This window comes from Buteo buteo, chromosome 5, assembly GCF_964188355.1.
Source record: "Buteo buteo chromosome 5, bButBut1.hap1.1, whole genome shotgun sequence".
Classification (NCBI taxonomy): domain Eukaryota; kingdom Metazoa; phylum Chordata; class Aves; order Accipitriformes; family Accipitridae; genus Buteo; species Buteo buteo.
Window position 1 is genome coordinate 4,335,241 of NC_134175.1, and position 16,978 is coordinate 4,352,218.

Below are 16,978 nucleotides of genomic sequence, written 5' to 3' on the forward strand. Positions count from 1 at the left end.
GGATCAGTCTCCTTTAAAAAGGGATTTTAAAAAGTCAAGCCAAATCAAAATGGGCTAATAGATATCATGAATAAAGACTTTTCAGTAAGGTCTTCCAAGGATAAGAACCAGCCTTCCCCAGGAGAAGCTGGTAGCTTTCAAATTAAGGCATTAAATCTCAAGCTAAGCTCAACTCCAGAATATATTAATGAAAAGTGAGACCAAAGAAGCCCTTCCTCCCACCCACCCCCCTAAACTAAGGGGATTTCACCAGTTTCATTTCAACTAGTTTTAAAACCATATGGGTACCTTGACGCAAAGCCATTTACCTGCATCTTAGATGTGTACAGACACCTGCAAGAAACAGGGTAGAGAACCTTCCTGAGTTACCACAGTTGACCTAAGCTCTATTCATTAGCTATATGCATTGCTGCAAGTTGGGAATATGGCTCAGTTCAGCAGCTATTAGCTGCTTTGCTCTGTCTGCTCATACCCTCTGGTAGGGAAAGCAAAACGGTGGGAGAGGATAACACCAAGAACGTGTAGAATAAAGTGATTTGCAAGTGCCTGAAATGCAGCAGGAAAGACCTGCTCTGCGCTCTGGAAGGCAGGAGACCTCCTATAGCCCGGGTCCTGCTCAGGCAGACGTTAGAACAGATCTCCTAGTCTCGTGAAGAGCAGCCTCTGGTATAGATATGTCGCGCTGCACTGCCAAAAGTTTCAGTCCTGACTTTCAGGAATTCCCTCTCGGTTTATGCTCCAACTGCTGTAACTTTTCTGAGACAAGAGATACAGAGGACACCAGATTTTTTGCTCTCTCTCAGATCTGATGGACTGGATGCATGCAGACTACCAAACTGCCAGGAAATAACTTCCTCTCGTCATGCAGCTGTAGACAAACTCACACCCCAGAGATGAAAGGGGGAATGCAGCTTATCTCCAGTCCCCCTTTAACACCAGTTTCATGTCCACAGCAGAATACAGGATGGCTTTGAAAGCAGAAGACGACTAGGGGTGGAAAGCAACGAAGAACTGACTGATCTTTTAATATCACAGACAGCATCCTGTCTCGTAGGCACATTTGGAAAAAATTCTCTTTTTAAAGAAACAAACAGTAAGCACGTTATATTGTGAGCATTACGTAGAGTTTGGCAAATAAGTTGCAGTGAATGGTTGAAGAGATTTTTCATTTTTCCCTGTGCGTGGAAGGAATCTTCAGTAGATTCATTATTTTGAAAGAAGTATTTCTTCCCCAGTTTTGCCAGCTCCCATTTGTTCACAGCCCAGTTCCCGTGTATTTTTGACAGTGAGCTGTTCGCCTGGCTGCAACCAGCATGCCTGCTCACCTGCTCCCCTTCCAGTTCTCTGACCAGCACCTGTACGACGTTAGTGTGGTAGCCTATTTTTGGTGTCTTTTACATGTCTGACTTTTAGATTCGTTTATAAATGATCCATACCCCTGGTTCTCCCTCAGATGAACGTTCCTCGCAACAGGCGACTGGATTACGTGTCCCCATGCAAATCCCGTTGGCTTGTGGATTCACTGCCTGTCACAACCAAAGGCTGAGAGGAGCTCACAGGTGGGGCGTTTATAGGAAAACAGGTTTCAGAGTCACACAGTTCACGTTTTTGTCAGGGAGGTAAAACAATGCGAAACAATCCGGTTTGACACGCAAGTCACCTGGAAAAATTCGAATTTGGGTGCGGGGGCGAACATCCCCTCAGGTTTCTCGTCCGTGTCGGACGCATTTAACGCTGACTACTGCAACAGATACGATCTGGGGCCAGGTGGACCCTCAGCCTGATCCAGCTTAACCGCTCAAACACGGGAGAACGTTCCTCCCACTCCCGCCCAGCGTTCGTGTTGCTCCAACGTTCACGTCCATTCAGCTTCCATTCAAGTGGAAAGCAAACATCTCCGGGACGTGGAGAGCCCTTTCTTTCTGCCTTTATTTCTTCCCCCTCTCTCTCGTTCTTCCTTTCGCCGGAGCCTAGCGATCAACGGCCGAGATTTAAAAAGAAAAAAAAACCCCAACAAGCGGGGGAGCGGGCTCGGCGAGTTGACTTGGCCAAGGGATGAATAGCCAGCGCTAAAGGGGGGGACGGATGGATGGCGCGGCGGAGCGGGGCGGCGTGGTTGCCTATTGTGGGGCTGCCCGGGGTCAGGCCGGACCATATGTCACCATTCCTGCGCGCGGGGCGGCGGGGTCTCCATGGAGCCCCCATCAGCTAGGCCCTTTGTCCCCACGTCCCCCCACAATATATTCATGGCCTGGCCGCGCCGTGCCGGGAGACAGAAACAAATTGATACATACAAGCGCCCACCCCGTTGGGCTCACATGACACATTCGAAGCAGACAATAAAAGGACATTTCAGACTGTTTAAAATCTTGAGAAAGGGCCGGTTTCCATGGCGATGGGATGGGAGGCCTGTTGCGGCCCATTAAACTCCAATCACATGTAAATTTCTCCCCAGGCCTTGCTCCGTATTCATCGCCGGCCTCCGAGCAAGGGGGGACCGCCAGAGCTGCAGAATAGCCCCCTACAATAACCAGTTTGTTTATCAATTCAGGTGCTGTTTAATTGGCCCCATTCAGCCCCCTCTTTGTTTAAAGTAATCACCTTTACAAAGCCCCACTGATTTATAATTTCCAGCACTCTATTAGATAGGCTTCTTAAAATCCTTCGTGCCACCTCATCTCTGGGAAGGAATAAATCAAGCCGAGGCCCTTCGCGGCGGTACCCGCTCGTGGAAAGGCCTGTAAAGGCCTGGAAGAGCCTCCTGGCAGCCATTCCGCACCGCGGCTCCACTTCGGCACGTCAGGCCCGTGTTTGCCGAAGGTGGTCCGGCGGCTCTGACCTCCTCGTAAACTTTTGCTCCTCCTGCGGTTTGTTTTGGACGCAGTTGCCCTGGAGGTTTGCAAAGGGCGAAGAGTCAGAGAGGAAAAAAAAAAACAAACTCTTGAGCCCAAGCTGACAGGGAAGCAGGCAAAAGAAAAAAAAAATAAAATTTAGCAGTATTGGTCTCAATGGAGGAAGAGGGTTCGTTTCTTTAGATAGTTTTGAGGGGAAGCGAGCACCGAGGGGGGTGAATCAAGCGGTGTAGAGGGTCAGAGTCTGCTGGCACGGGGCTGCTGAAGACCCCTTGGTGCGGCAGGCAGGGGAGAAATGTAACATCTTAACGATGGCCCAGGATAGCCAAGAGTCGCTAGATGGGATGGGGAAATACGATTCCACGAAATACGGCCCAAACCTCCTAAAACATCCTCCCCAAAACCTCCCAGGAATACCATCCCAGACAAAGCTCCCAGCTGGAAGCAGCTCTGGGAAGAAGAATTAATCAGACCCTTGAGACAGACAGTAGAAGATAAAACTAAGTCCTGTGAAGACACGGTGACTCAGCTGATCATTACTAGATTTATTCTATCATCCTCTGCTACGGAAAGGGACTCATGTGGCAAAAAGCACACAGGCCATCCAGTCACGAAAGCAGGCCACAAATGCCGGCCAGAGCTCCCGCCTCATGCGGTCTGCTGCACAGATGCATAAAAGGAGGAGAAAGGGACGTTATCCCGATCCTGGTTACTGTCATCAAGTTAAAATTCCTGCTGGGGGGCCCAGACAGCTTGCATCTGCCTGGTTTTTGATTCTTGATGGGAATAATTGTCCATTAATAAGGCGAAAGATGAGCCCTCGGTGAAAGCCTGATGCCTGTGCACCCTGCACCTCCTATTCAATAGATCCTGCTGGAACAGCTCCCTCAAAGCAGGGGCTGGCAGTGTCTCGTGAAGGCAGCTTTAGCCAACTTGTCCGAAAAAGCAGCGCAAAACACACGGGACATGCACTTTTCAGGTCTTCTTCAGAAAGCCCTTCATCGTTGCTATGGATAAAGGACACACAGAGTCAGTCCTGCCAGGAGCAGGACCTGTTGTGGAAAGCCTGGTTACGACAGCTGACAAAACATGCAGGAAGCTGAATAAAGGGTAAATTGAATGAAGATGCCACAGTGTTATTGACAGAGGATATGATTAGACTTACTTGTCACCTCTGTTGGCTCCTCCTTCCTCGGGGACTTGTGTATCCTGCAAATGTTAGGTTCTGCTTCTGAGTGGTGAACGCGAGGGGAGGGAAACGCTAATAAAGTTGTCAAGCTAATGTTACGCTCACCCCACCTTAGAGCATGAAGCTGCTTCATTTCCTTATATGCAGAATAGGCTACAGTTTGCAGTGGTACCATCTCACCGTACTGGGCATCCTTCTCACATCCTAGTCTCTGAAGTCAAGCAATCGCACAATAAGCTCAGCTTTCAACAAGTAAATCGCTAGTTCATCTGGCCACAGAGAAAAGCTGAAAACACAGCCTCTAAAGACACAGAAAAGAAGTAAAGATGAGCAACATCAAATATATCTATTTTTGGTAGTGGTTGGGTTTTGGTTGGTTCTTTAACCAGTTGTTGCTACCTGGAGCTTGATTAAGGACCTTGAACACCTGAGTAATTTAAAAAGTTCCCAACTGCTTTTTTACTTGCATAGTGGATAGCAAGAAAAGCATGCTGCTGACTCGAGAGGAGACTCGGATCCCATGCTTTGACCAGAGGATCCACTTTGGTGGGGGAAAGGAGGGAAAGGGAAGCAGAAGAGAAGGTCAGGGGTTAAACGGCAGGATTGGAAAGTTTTTTGCAAGTGAAAAGTGGGTTTTGCAAACCTGAGAGTAATCCCAATGGTTTGCAAAGCTTTCAAACTTGCCCCCCAGCCCATGGCAAGCTGCCCCTCGCTGTTGTTTAGTCGAGAAGGAGCAAATCCATGAATACATTATCATCTAGACAATGAGCTCACATCCCAATCTTTATTTTTCAAATGAGACTTAAAAAAAAAACCAACCCACCAAACCCTGACACAAACATGAAAGCCCCCTGATTTTTCTTCACTCTTTTCTAGGCTCCGTCATGCAGAGAAGCTGCTCAGAATATCCCCGCTCTGCGCACACGCACGCATCTCCTCACTGATAGCGAGACACGGTCTAATTAAGAAGAAATCTACACAAACCCCTTACAAAGTCTGAGTGGCAGGTTATTATTGTAGCAAAGTGCAACCTCTGCCATTTTGTCAAGAAAGCCCATCAAATTAGAGAGAAATAAGATGTCCATCTGTTTCATGAATGGCAGCGCTGCAAAAAAATCAGATTCCCACAAGTTCCTTAAGTCCCAATTATTCCCAGATTATCTTTTGAGATCTGGAGATCTCCGTTGAATAAACCTGTGGCCTTGTTACTGACAGCCTGGTGCATCTCTAAGGAGGGCAGTGCGGAATCCAGGCCCCTGGGTTAAGGTGTCAATCCCTCGGGTGACCCCGGGGGTGAGGGATGCTGCGTTATAGACTGACAGCAGATAAACAGTCTCCCCGCACCCTCGTCTTTGGCACTGCAGCCGGGTAAACAGAGAGGACAGTCGCCTTAGAAAGTTAAAGAATAACGAGGGAGGAGGAGGGGTGGGGAGAAGCGCGGGGCTTCATCCTGGCTTTGGGGACTTCAAACCAAGAGCGAGGTAAATAGTATCAGAAGGGAGAAAAGGCAAAAGTCATCACGCTGGTTACAGAGGTGGCTTTTCAGCTGTGTCAGCAATCAACGCTTCCTTTCACGCAAGGAGACAAACCTCATAAAGGCCTTTCATAGATGCCATGAGGGCTGTACTTTTTTAAGACACTCTGCAATCATTTTCGTGAATGCCCCAAGCTTTGTTGTCTTCCCTGTTCCAGCCTGCCAGCAAGCTGCTGGGGACAGATTTACCACAGCACTGCAGATCTGTGAGAACGAAACAAGATTGGCCTGCTCTCTTTCCACTAATCTCTAGATTGCTTTTCTTACGCCACATCTTCTCCCTCACTTCCCCAACAAGGCTGTGGTTGTTGCCCCCCTCGCTTTTAGGGTTTTTCGAAAATACAGTTGACTTCAGCTGCAGACTTTTGCCGTGGAATGTTTTTTTACTTCTCAACCCTCTCAAAATGCATTTAGTTTAAAAAGGAGAATGAGACTGGGCATATAGAGTGAGTTCCACCTCTAACACACACCTTGTTCTCCTCCCTTCTGCTTCACCCACAGAGCTTGATCCTTATTTTGTTTACACCAAAGTAGAGAGCATGTCCTCTTGAAAGTCAAGCAGGCACAACAGTGCACATAAAGGCAAATTCATGTCCCACAAGATTAAACTCTATCATCTTTCCATCATGGGGCCACAAAAGGAGATAGAAGACTGTGGCAGCCAACACTCACGTGCCTTAGCAGATCCATAGTTGGGGGATCTGGGGTCATGGGACACAACCGTGCCTCCACGGCTGCATCCACATATCCTCACTATAAATGGGGCAAGAGGTATCCGCCGATCTCCCTCCTCCACTTCCAAGCTGCCTGGACAGCACGGATGTACATGGAAAAAACTTTTTGAAGCCTTTCTTTTTATTTTTTTTTTATTATTATTCCAAGGCTTTGATTGCAAATCCTTTTGTCTTTCAGCTCCAGGGAACTCCCCATCTTGAAGGTAGTGCTTGGCAGATGAGGGGGAGCTTCACAGCAGAGATTGCAGGCTGAGCCCTGGAGAGAGGATGGGCAAGCAGGGGGTGGGGTGGGTGGGAGAAACTCATCGCTTTATTAAATTGCTCTAACAATCAAGGCTTTCCAGAACGTTGCTGGGAGCATACATGCTTCAAATCTGCATGCATTTCCACTTCAAACGCTACACAGAATCCTTATTACTAAAACCGGTGTCCCAGCTCCCCAAAACAAAAGCTTCTCCCATTTCTCTCCAAAAGCTCTGTTGAAGTTTAAAGAAAAAAAAAAAAAAAGGAAGCCCCAAAACTTAGTCATGCTGTTCCCTGCCTGGAAATGTTCCATGCCAGGTTACTGTGGCTCAAGAGCAAAGCACTGATGCTCTCAAGGTGATGAAGTGAGGAACTCTGACCACAGTGGAGCTGAGTAGATGCCACATTTTAGTCCAACTGGATTCCAAAAGCCGGTCCCAGTGTTCAGCCTGAAACCTAGGCACATAGCAGCCTAGGACCCAGACCTTCTTCCTTTTACCGGTGTCCTGGACAGCTTTTCAATGATAACACAATAGCTTTTTGCCAAAAAATAAGCAAGCAAATGAAAAGGCAGTCGGCGGCATTGCAATGAAAACCACACAGACTAGAGCTTTTTTTTCCAGTGAGAAAACAGTGAAGATTTCGGTCGCCTCAAAACAGAAACACAAAAAGAGAAACACAAACACAGGCTCACAGAAATGGGTATTTGTATCAGGAGCTGGTGCTGTTACCAAGAAGTTTGGAAGGAAACTTTTCAGCCAGACTGAGGCATTTGAAGGAGTGCTATTTAACACCTCTTACAAAACTCTCTCCATCCTCTTCGCCTAGCTGCTGTACCTAAGAGCTCACGAGCGCGCGTTGGGAGCCAGAAGGAACGACGGGACCGCGGCCCCAGTTTCACTGCCATGCCTCAGCCTGTGGGAAGCCTCCCACTGATTTTGGTGGCCGGGGGATGAGGTTTCCAGAGAAGGCTGGCTCTGGCCACTAGAGCTGGCTGCTGGGAAAGGTGCCCGGCAGCCAGGAATTGAGGCGAAAGTAGAGGGAAACAGTGCAAAATGTGTTTGGTTCGTGAACGGCTCCAAGAAGCAAACTGGAATTCAACAAACGTAAATACCTAGGGGAAAAGCAGCTGGAGAGAGGCAGGGAGACTGAAGGCAGGCATTAATATTCCAGGGAGAGGTTGCCCTCCATAACTGCTGGCCTTCCCTGGAATTTACTCCCCCTTGCTGCACCCTGCAGGAAAGCAGAGCTGTGGGACTGTCCCAGTCAGGTCCCTTCCATGTACCCCTGATGGGAAAGAGTCAGGGGGTCTCTGGTGCCAGCCACACCTCTCTTCTTCAAAGGCATTAATAGCGCAAAGAGAAAAGAAAAGAGAAAACATCTTTATATTGATGACCCAGATTGTTTTTTAATGTTCCTGGGGAGGGCAAAAATAAACAACAATCTGCTATATTGAAGTCGGGACACCTACCAGGTCAAACTATGCCCGCATTAAATTGTGTGATGGGACAATTTCCATACAAATGCTGAAAAGAGGCAGTTGCAAAAGAGAAAGGCCAAAAAAAGGAAGAAAAAAAAAAAACCCTCCACAAGCCACAGACACAAAACTGAAACTCTTGATTTCATTGTGCGCTTGTGACAAGAGCAAACCCAAAATCAAAGAGTTTCATGGTCATTTTTCTATCAGAAAGTGATGTCGAGTGAATAACTTATTTACATGCCAATGTGTAGCACTGAAATGGCCCAGGATGGGAAAAAAACAGGCCCTCTGTTATCAACAATGATAGCAGCGGATCCTGGGAGCCACCCCGGGAGGAGGACCTTAACGAGGCAATGGCTGCAGCAGGAGAATGGCAATGAGTTTTTAATTGGTGACACATTATATTTATCAAACTGACAGCAGAGGGGGAGAGCAGCAACCTCCTCGTTGTGTGTTTTCCTTACATGACTTCCTTTGAACCCATTCACGTGTGAAAAGAATTTAAAGGTTATGGGGGGGAAAGGAGGAGGGGGAAGGGAGGGAAGAAACCCTTGTAATAATCCAGCGTCATCCTGAATGATAACACTGAATTATTCAGTAGGGTCCTTAAAAGGGTGGCTAAATCAAGGCTGAAACAAAGCCGGAATGATGCCATTGTGCCGGCTCCTACCACTCGGGGCCTATTTAAAACCAGGCAAGAGAAGGGAAGCAGGGGAGGAAAAAAGTCCTTTCAGAGTCATTTAGCGAACCAGAATGGACTCTGTTTCATGGCATGGCAGAGTTATTAAGAAGTGTTTAATATTTGTAACCAGATCCTTTTGTTAGCTCGGGGATGCCTGGGAGAGCCTGTGGAACAAATCGGAGTCCTCATAACCTAGGAAAAGGGTCATTTTACAGACTTGGTCAAGGTTAGGAGGGGCAGGATTTGACTTCTTTCTTTCCCTTCTCCACCTCCTCTTTCTGAAGCATTTACATCCTTTGGCCAAGCCTGCCTCAGAAGGAGTTAGGGCCCATTGTCCTAAGTGTTAGCATGCAGGATCGTTTTTGGATGCACAGTTTCCCTGGTTTCACTCCAGGCTGGTGTGAGCGAGCAACCCGGTAAGGTTGAAGAGGACGCATGATGGTGACAGGCCAAATGTTGGTTTCCCGAAGCTTTCTTCCCAGATGAGGGACAACACTTCGATATTTTTTTTTTTCTTTCCCCTGACCCAACCGGGCTCAAGCTTATTCGGGCTGCAAAGGAGTGGCATGGTGTTTTCCTCAGAGCTGTTGCTTGGCCAAGGGAAAGCAGGGAAACTGGCACTGGTTTGCATAGGTATTGCCATAGCTCCTTAGCACATCTCAGGATCTATCAAAGACAGAGTTTGAACTGCTGCTGGCTAGAAGACCTACTCCAGAAAGGGAGACGCAGAAGCAATCCCTCACTGCTGGGCGATGCGATTTTCAGAGGGCACCGGGACAGGCAGCGCGGTGTTTGCCAGCCGCTGGGCTGCGAAACCTGGGGCTCAGGTTCTCTGCTGACCACACAGCCTGCCCTCGCCCCAGTCCTATGCCACCGCACATCGCCAGCCCCACTGGCTACTGTATTTCAGGCCGGGCCTCTCTAAGTAAACAGGTTTCAAAAAAAAAAAAACCCACAAAAAAACCAACTGTACCTGCCTGGAGCGCTAACTAACAAGCGGGAGAATTTCTTTCTTTCTTTCTTGCCTTTGTAGTGTTCCATGCTGGACAGCAGCACGAGTCACTTCCCCCACTACTAAACCCATCCCTTCTCCTTTTAAGCCTTTCCTTTAATCATTTGTTGACCCAGAGTTTTAGTGTCCACGTTTGCTTTTTTGAGCCCCGATCAGGTAAAAAAGAGAAAGAAAGGGACAAGAAGAGTCTAATGAAATATTTAAGATTTTCAAGGGAAAGTCTTGGAAGTGCTGACAAAGGTTTTGTTTGTTCCCGTCTTTTGTGAGAATTATTGGAGATGAGCCTGGAAGCAGGTTGCAAAAAGAGCCAGGGTCACTCCATATTGACAGGAACTGTGTTGGCATTGGTCACAGCTGTGCTGCCTTGACTCCCAGCTGAGCCACCAGCCCCCCAGCCTTTGTCCCGCATTGTGAGCGGGACACGGCGCCAATTTTATACAAAGTTGATTGCACGGCCGCTTTGTTCCTCCCCCACCTCACACACGTATACACACACACATACTCTCACTCTCTTCTCGGATAGGAAAAAAAAAAAAGAAGGGGAGTGACAATGTGATGAATTCCTTCACTGCTGGGCCACATAATAAACTGAAACACTGCTGCCCTAGCTTTAAGAAAAAAAAAAATTGTATCCCACTGCTTTCCTCCTTGGAACCTGATTTTTTCCCACTAACTGCTCCATGATTTATGGAGCCTCTCTTGTGTAGAGCATATGTGGCTCCGGGCATTTGGCATTCGCTGACATTTCGCTTAAGCAACTGTGAAAGGGCAAATTTTCCTTGAAACCAAGCTGCAGAAGAAACACATGTAGCTATTTCCCCTCCTTTCTCCCACCGCGCTCCCCTGGATGCGGCAGTAATGCAGGCAGGGACCTTGAGCATCTCTCATGTGAGCAGACGGGGCGAGGAGGGCACCCGGCTCCCTGTGCAGCATCAGCAGCGCGGGTCCCCATCCCGCACCGCAGCAGCAAAGCGCGGTCCTCGGCTGCCCTTTCCGTCAAGGATATCCATGCCTTACAGTCCTTGCTGCAGCTCGTCAGCCCTCGGGGACACCTCTCTGCACGGAGAGCTGAGCCACCGGCACGGAAAGGGACTCTTCCAAGGCCACCGGGATCAGCAGTGGCAGAGCAGAGCCAAATTCTGGGTCTCCCCGCTCCCTCCCCGAGAGTAGGGAGACCTGTTCCTAGGGGAGGATGGGGCAGTTAGGGAGGGGGCACTCAAAACCTAGGCTATTTTCTCTTTTTTTCTCATAATATATGGATGGCTGTGGCTTTTGGCCTGTGTTTTCCCGCCCTTCTCTCTAGCGGGGTCCCCTGCTGCCTTGACCCCTTTATACTGTGTCGCATTTCACCTTGGAAAAGAAACTAAACAAAAGTGTTATTGAACAAGTCAGTCTGACAGCGATAAACCTTCATGCGCGTGCTTTCAAAGCATCACTGTAAATAAGCCCAGTGGCAGCTCCTGACCAAAGGCAACCAAGAGCCCACAATTAAAACCAGAGAATCTGACTTTTTACTCATCCTGCATCTGGCACTCCTCTGCAGCGTGCTCTCCACGAGGCGCTTCTTGCGACAGCAGCTGGTGGAGGATCATTGCCAAGACGGGGACACTGAGGCATGGAAAGTCCTTTCACTGTATCACGCCAAAGCTCTCTGTTTGGAATTGACTTTGGGAGCAAGATGAGAATTCCTGATCACCTATATTTATTGGTGGCAATACACCTAAGCAAAGCCTTCATCCAAACAGCCCAAGGCCCGTGTTCCTCAGCTACAGCTCTGAATATTCAAAAGCACTGAACCACAATGGCTGGGCTCTGCAAACCTGCTAACCTTTACAGTTCAGCCAGCTCGCCAAAGAAAAGGGCCGGCTCCTTTCCTCCTTTTTGACAACAACACAGACGTCAGGTCTCAAATCCTACATGGAAAGATCACTCTGTGGCATCTAGCAGGTTTTGGCAAAGACCGTCTTGACTTTGCAGCAGGTACAGCTTCAAGCACGCGCACAGTTTTCAAGAAATCCTTTTGAAATTTCCGAGGACATATTCAGCCTGTTTGCTACTATGCCTGCAACACATTTAAATCAGTCATTACTGCTCATTTGTTGAAAATCTGGAGGTCTCACGGTAGACAAATTCACATTTAACTACAGTTCATGCTCTATTTTGTGTACAGACACAGTTTCTGCAGTCACATGACTGTGTGAGAATCTCAGTTTTCATTTAAAAAGTGATCAAAATACAGCCCTTGTGGCTACAGGGGAAAGCTTGAAAATGTAATTTGAGGAAACACCAGAGGTTAAAAAACTGTAAGGCCAACCGAACCCCACATTTCTTTCTTCTAAGCCTCACAACTTTAATTTCCCGATCTTCGTGTACATATAGGGCTGACTTGTGATTTTCTGAATGTCTGGGGACACCAGTGTCATTCTTCTTTAAGTGCCTTGAGGGCCAACACACAGAACAGTAGGAGAATTCCTGTGAGATCACCGCAAAACAGAAGGGGTTAGCCTTTACTGAATTTGCTCCTGTGCTTTTTCCACACTAGTTTTAAATGAACCAAGCATGGGGTTTCCCACAACTGTGTTCGCAACACATGCTTTCCAATACACAATATCCAAAAGATACTTCCTGCTACATTCTGGTCATCTTGTTTGCAGTTTGAAGCAAAGAATTCAACCATAAGTGATAAAATGCAAGAGTTAGTGAAGACAAGAAAAGCGCGAAGGCAGAGAAAAAAAAATAATAATCAAAAGAAACCAAAGGAAGTAACCCCCAAACCATTGCTGGCAAGAACAAACCAGAGATACCCTAAAAACACGTCATCCTAAAAATGGTCCAGATCAGTCTATAGTACTTTTCTGTAACCTTCATAAATAGTGCCTGTCAGGTTCACTGAATCTTTTTCCTTCTCTGGGAGCTATTTGTAACTGGAAGATCTCAAAGTTCTTTCTAAATGTGGATAGATCATAATTCATCCTCATTTGGCAATGAGCTAAAATTGTGTCAGCTACAGCAGGATTGCTGATTTATTAGAAATTTGGAGAAACACTCTGAGCTGGGAACAGACAGGTCTGTGTCACATACTGCCTCAAAAGTAGGCAATATTAAATGCATGAAAAGGCTATTTTTAAAGATGGCATCAGCCAGTTGTAAAAATCGCTTGGAAATATTTAGCAATCACAAGAGAGGAAGAAGTCGGAAGGAAACTAAACAGTGCTCACAAACACCAGCTCTCACCTGCCAACAGCTGTGGAACAGTCTGGAAAATGCAAGCGTGTGCCTTTTAAGTAGAAAAGACGCACCATTGTTAAACCATCGGCTAACGACTCCGAGCAAAACGCAGGAAGTCTGATCTGTGTTATTACCTGTGGTACCTGCTTATTATGACAGACTGTCCCAAGGACTCGGCTGCACTGCACAGAGAAAATTAATGTACCCTGAATGTATTTTAAGATCTGGGGTCAGGAAAAAAAAAAAAAAAAAAAAAAAACATTCATGCTCTTTCTGGTCCTTGTTCCACAGTGAATCCTGTGACACTACTCCTTTCTGATCACTTTATCCCTAAAGCTGGTCCAAACATCCATCGTCCCCATTAATATATGAGCATAGCACGGTTCAAAATAGGAAAAGGCATGTGTGTTGGACGGGTTCCTTCCACGGGCTCTTTCTCATCAACAGACTCACAAGCAAAGCACGTGAGTGTTTTTCAAGGTACCTTGACAAGCCTAAGAGACCCTGGGAAGGGACATCACCTCCAGCACTATTCAAAGCAAACCGTTTGGAGGGGTTAGCAGTAAAGGACGCTGTCTGGGATGCAAGTTCTTTAATAACACGGTTCCCCACTGGTGGAGGAAGGCCTGGACTCCGCTGTGCGCTGTAAACTTCACAGCCAATTCACGTGGGAAGGATCCAGACCCCGCTCCACGCTCTCCCCGCTCCTCCTGCCGCCAGCGCTTCTTAGATGTGGGATGCGCAAGAACCTCTGCTGCCTGCACCACCCTCCCCCAAAAAGCTGTGCTCTGACCGAAAAAAAAAAAAAGAAAAAGGAATTTCACAGAAATGGCATCAGCTAAATATTCCTTTTGTAAGAGGACAATTCGCAGTGTCTCCTGGAGCTGGCACCCTTTGCCCCTGCCTCCCCGCGGCCGCGGCGAGCGGGGCTGTGCGATTTCCTTCGCCTCCAGTGAACTCTGACTAAGCTTTATTGAAGGGTCAGTGACTAATGGCAGGTTTCTGCGCCAAAATGAAAAGGCCAAACGCAAGGCCTAAGAGCGGCCTGGAGACCTGAATCCTCCGGGGACTTTATCTGGGAGAGTTCGGAGGATTTTCTACACTTGTCTGATTCTAAATGCCTCCAAAAGCTTGCTCACGGAGAGAGCTGACACTTACAATGCACGTGGAGCTGGGTAATGAAGGAGCCTTAGATCCTCTATAATAGACAGGGTCAAAAGGCCTAGGCCAATTATACAGGCTTTCCCAAAATCTTCTCTTCCTTGATCCCTCATCCTCTCCCTCCGTAATTTATTTGGAGCTTAATTTTACATAACTGCGTCGGGCTCGGGAGCCACCAGTTTTGAGTGGCGTGTTCATTTATAGAGCTTTAGGTCTGCTGGGGTTTAAAGACATTCATGAATTTGCACAAATCAACGTAAGCAGCGTTCAGCCTAAGTAATCTAATATATCCTTTCCACAAAACGCGGACTAAGCCACAGCACCCATCCTCATCAGCTCTGTCGCTGACTCCCCCTCGCCGCACCAGGGATGCGGAAACAGATCCCCAACCGTAGATATTAAAGCGACCGAGACCCACAGAAGAGATACGGGGACCTCGCAAAAGCCTGATGCGCACGAGCCGTGTCAAAACCACCAGTCGCTTCCAGCACCGTGGTCAAATCAAGTCTGCTACCATTACCTTGGCACTGTCCCCATCCCGGTCCCCGTCCCTTCCCCTCTCTAAGCAAACTGCTTATTTTGCCCGATCCTGGCAGTTCAGCCTACGCAAGTTGTTTGTTTTCCAGGTGCTGCATTCTCCTCCCAGCAGTGCCACGGGACAGACAAGGAGCTGAGGCATCCAGACATTGCGTGACTACCCAAAATCCAAGCAGCAGAGCGTGGCAGGGCGGGCTCTGCACAGTAATAACCTGTCCCTGTGGCACCCAGCTGTGTCCCGGAGGGACGACGGTGCGGAAGAGAGAACTTGTTTTGGAGGCTGATGCCAAAACATGCCTGGGAGCCACGCTCCGCCATGTGAACAGCGGCGTTTGACTCCAGTCCACGCAAACCGACCGGTGGAAGGGCTGCAGGTACGTGGCTTTGCCTCGTTCCAGGCGAACTGGTCACGCCATGCCGTCCTCCCAGCCGGCGCCGCTCCCTGCCTCAGTTTCTCCACTTACAACGTGGCAAGCTCCATAACGACACGCACCAGAAGTGAATTCGTGTGCTGCTGCTGGAATAGCTGCCCACGGTACTCAGCCACCCACCGCACCGCAACAACTCCCCTCCAATCTACCCCAAACCACCTGGGGGTACGTCATAGGAACAACGGCACAGAGACCCCTGATAGACTTAACCAAACGTCTTTCAGCCCAAACAAAACCCTCAGCCCCTTCCTCGCCAGCCCCTGGGTTGAAGCTTACCTCCAGCACATCAGGAGTGGACTTCTCGAGTCAGAAGCCAGATTTTACAGGAATCGGAGCAGTTGCCGGTGATGCCAGCGCGGTTTTCTGGCTGTGCTTACCACAGGCCTGGTTCCAATGGCTGGCCACCACAAACAGAATCTGCACTCTTCAGGGACAGAGAAGGAAACAACCACAGCTGAAGCCAGTTGACTAAAATAGTAATGGAAAAGCCAGCGGGGCCAAATTAACTTCTGCTGTGAGTTCTCTGGGGCTGATTGAACAAGGATGGAGCTGGCCTGAGCTGCTGGTATAATGTGAGAAGGAGGAGAATATGCAATTGAGCAATATGCCAAAACACGTGGAGATGCAGCTCAGAGGGTGAAATCCCTCATGCCAAAGGACAGCACAAGCTCTAGACATCAGCAACGTCTCAAGTGCGAATTCCAGCCGGGGGGCAGATTATGTGGGCTCCTGAACAGAAACTGCTGTTTTGTTCTGCTCTGAATAAAGCCACCCTGTCACTTAATAAAACCAAGGCCAGAAATGCATCTTATTGCTTTGGTTCTGAACAAGCTGATTTGTGCACTGGTATGAAAGAGGGGGGGTTTTGATTTTTTTTTTTTTTTTTAAATCTAATTTCCTTCTAGATATTTTTTACAGAAGAATTTTACAAGGAAGCTGGCATGCAAGACTTAGTGGTAAGAATAAACGAGAGCACTTTAGTAAGCTCTTTCAAAGCTGCTGGCTTCTTTCCTCTTCCTGATGATCGGAAGACTGCGTTTTGGGGGAAAGCATGCTGCTGCTAAGTCTTGTTTCAGCAAAGCATTTTACAGTATGAAGTGGTTCTACTCCAGGTTGCAGCTCCTGGAGTCAAGTGATCTCAGCAGAAAAATCAGCTTTCATTTGAAATAAAAAACCCCCATGTCTAGAGCCTTCATTGTCACAACAAACAGCGAGGTTTCAAAAGATTATCTGCTTTTTAGATGCTGTGCTTTTCTGGTGTGTCTGGCAGCTCCATCATTCTGCAAGTGACACTAGAAGGAAAGTCCCATGTAAAATGAAAACCTGTATTTTCCTATATAATAGATGCTTAGATATAGCAGACAGATCACCAGGAAAATTCTCAGGGATTAAAGCCCTGCTAGAGGAGGTGAAATCACACTGGTCCCCAAAGCCCATTCTGTGATCTGATTCTTTGTTGCTGCCATCAGTATTGGACAGCGTGCTGGCAACTGTAAAACAAGGGACATGAAAAACTACCTGACAAGAACTGGGCTGTGAACCTCAGCTCCACTTCATGGAGTGCATCAAAGAGCTATTGAAAAGGAGTACGTCCCCGTTTCTTGAAAAGGATGGCCAGCCTCCATTTGCTTAGCAGCATATGGTATTCATACAAGGTAGACTCGCCACGTTGCTCTTTATAATCCAGGTTTTTTGAAACGGGAAAGCCCAGCAACTCACCGAAGCATAGGCAGACAGTCAATTGTTGCAATGGATGCTGAAACGCGGAGCTAAGTGGCCTCAATGAGATGACATCCACCCACTTACGTGAGAACTGGCTTCGGGCCAGTGTCTGCAATCACAGAACTAAGGATCTAGTTCCGACGTACTCACAAAGAGGAAAAAAGCGCAAACGC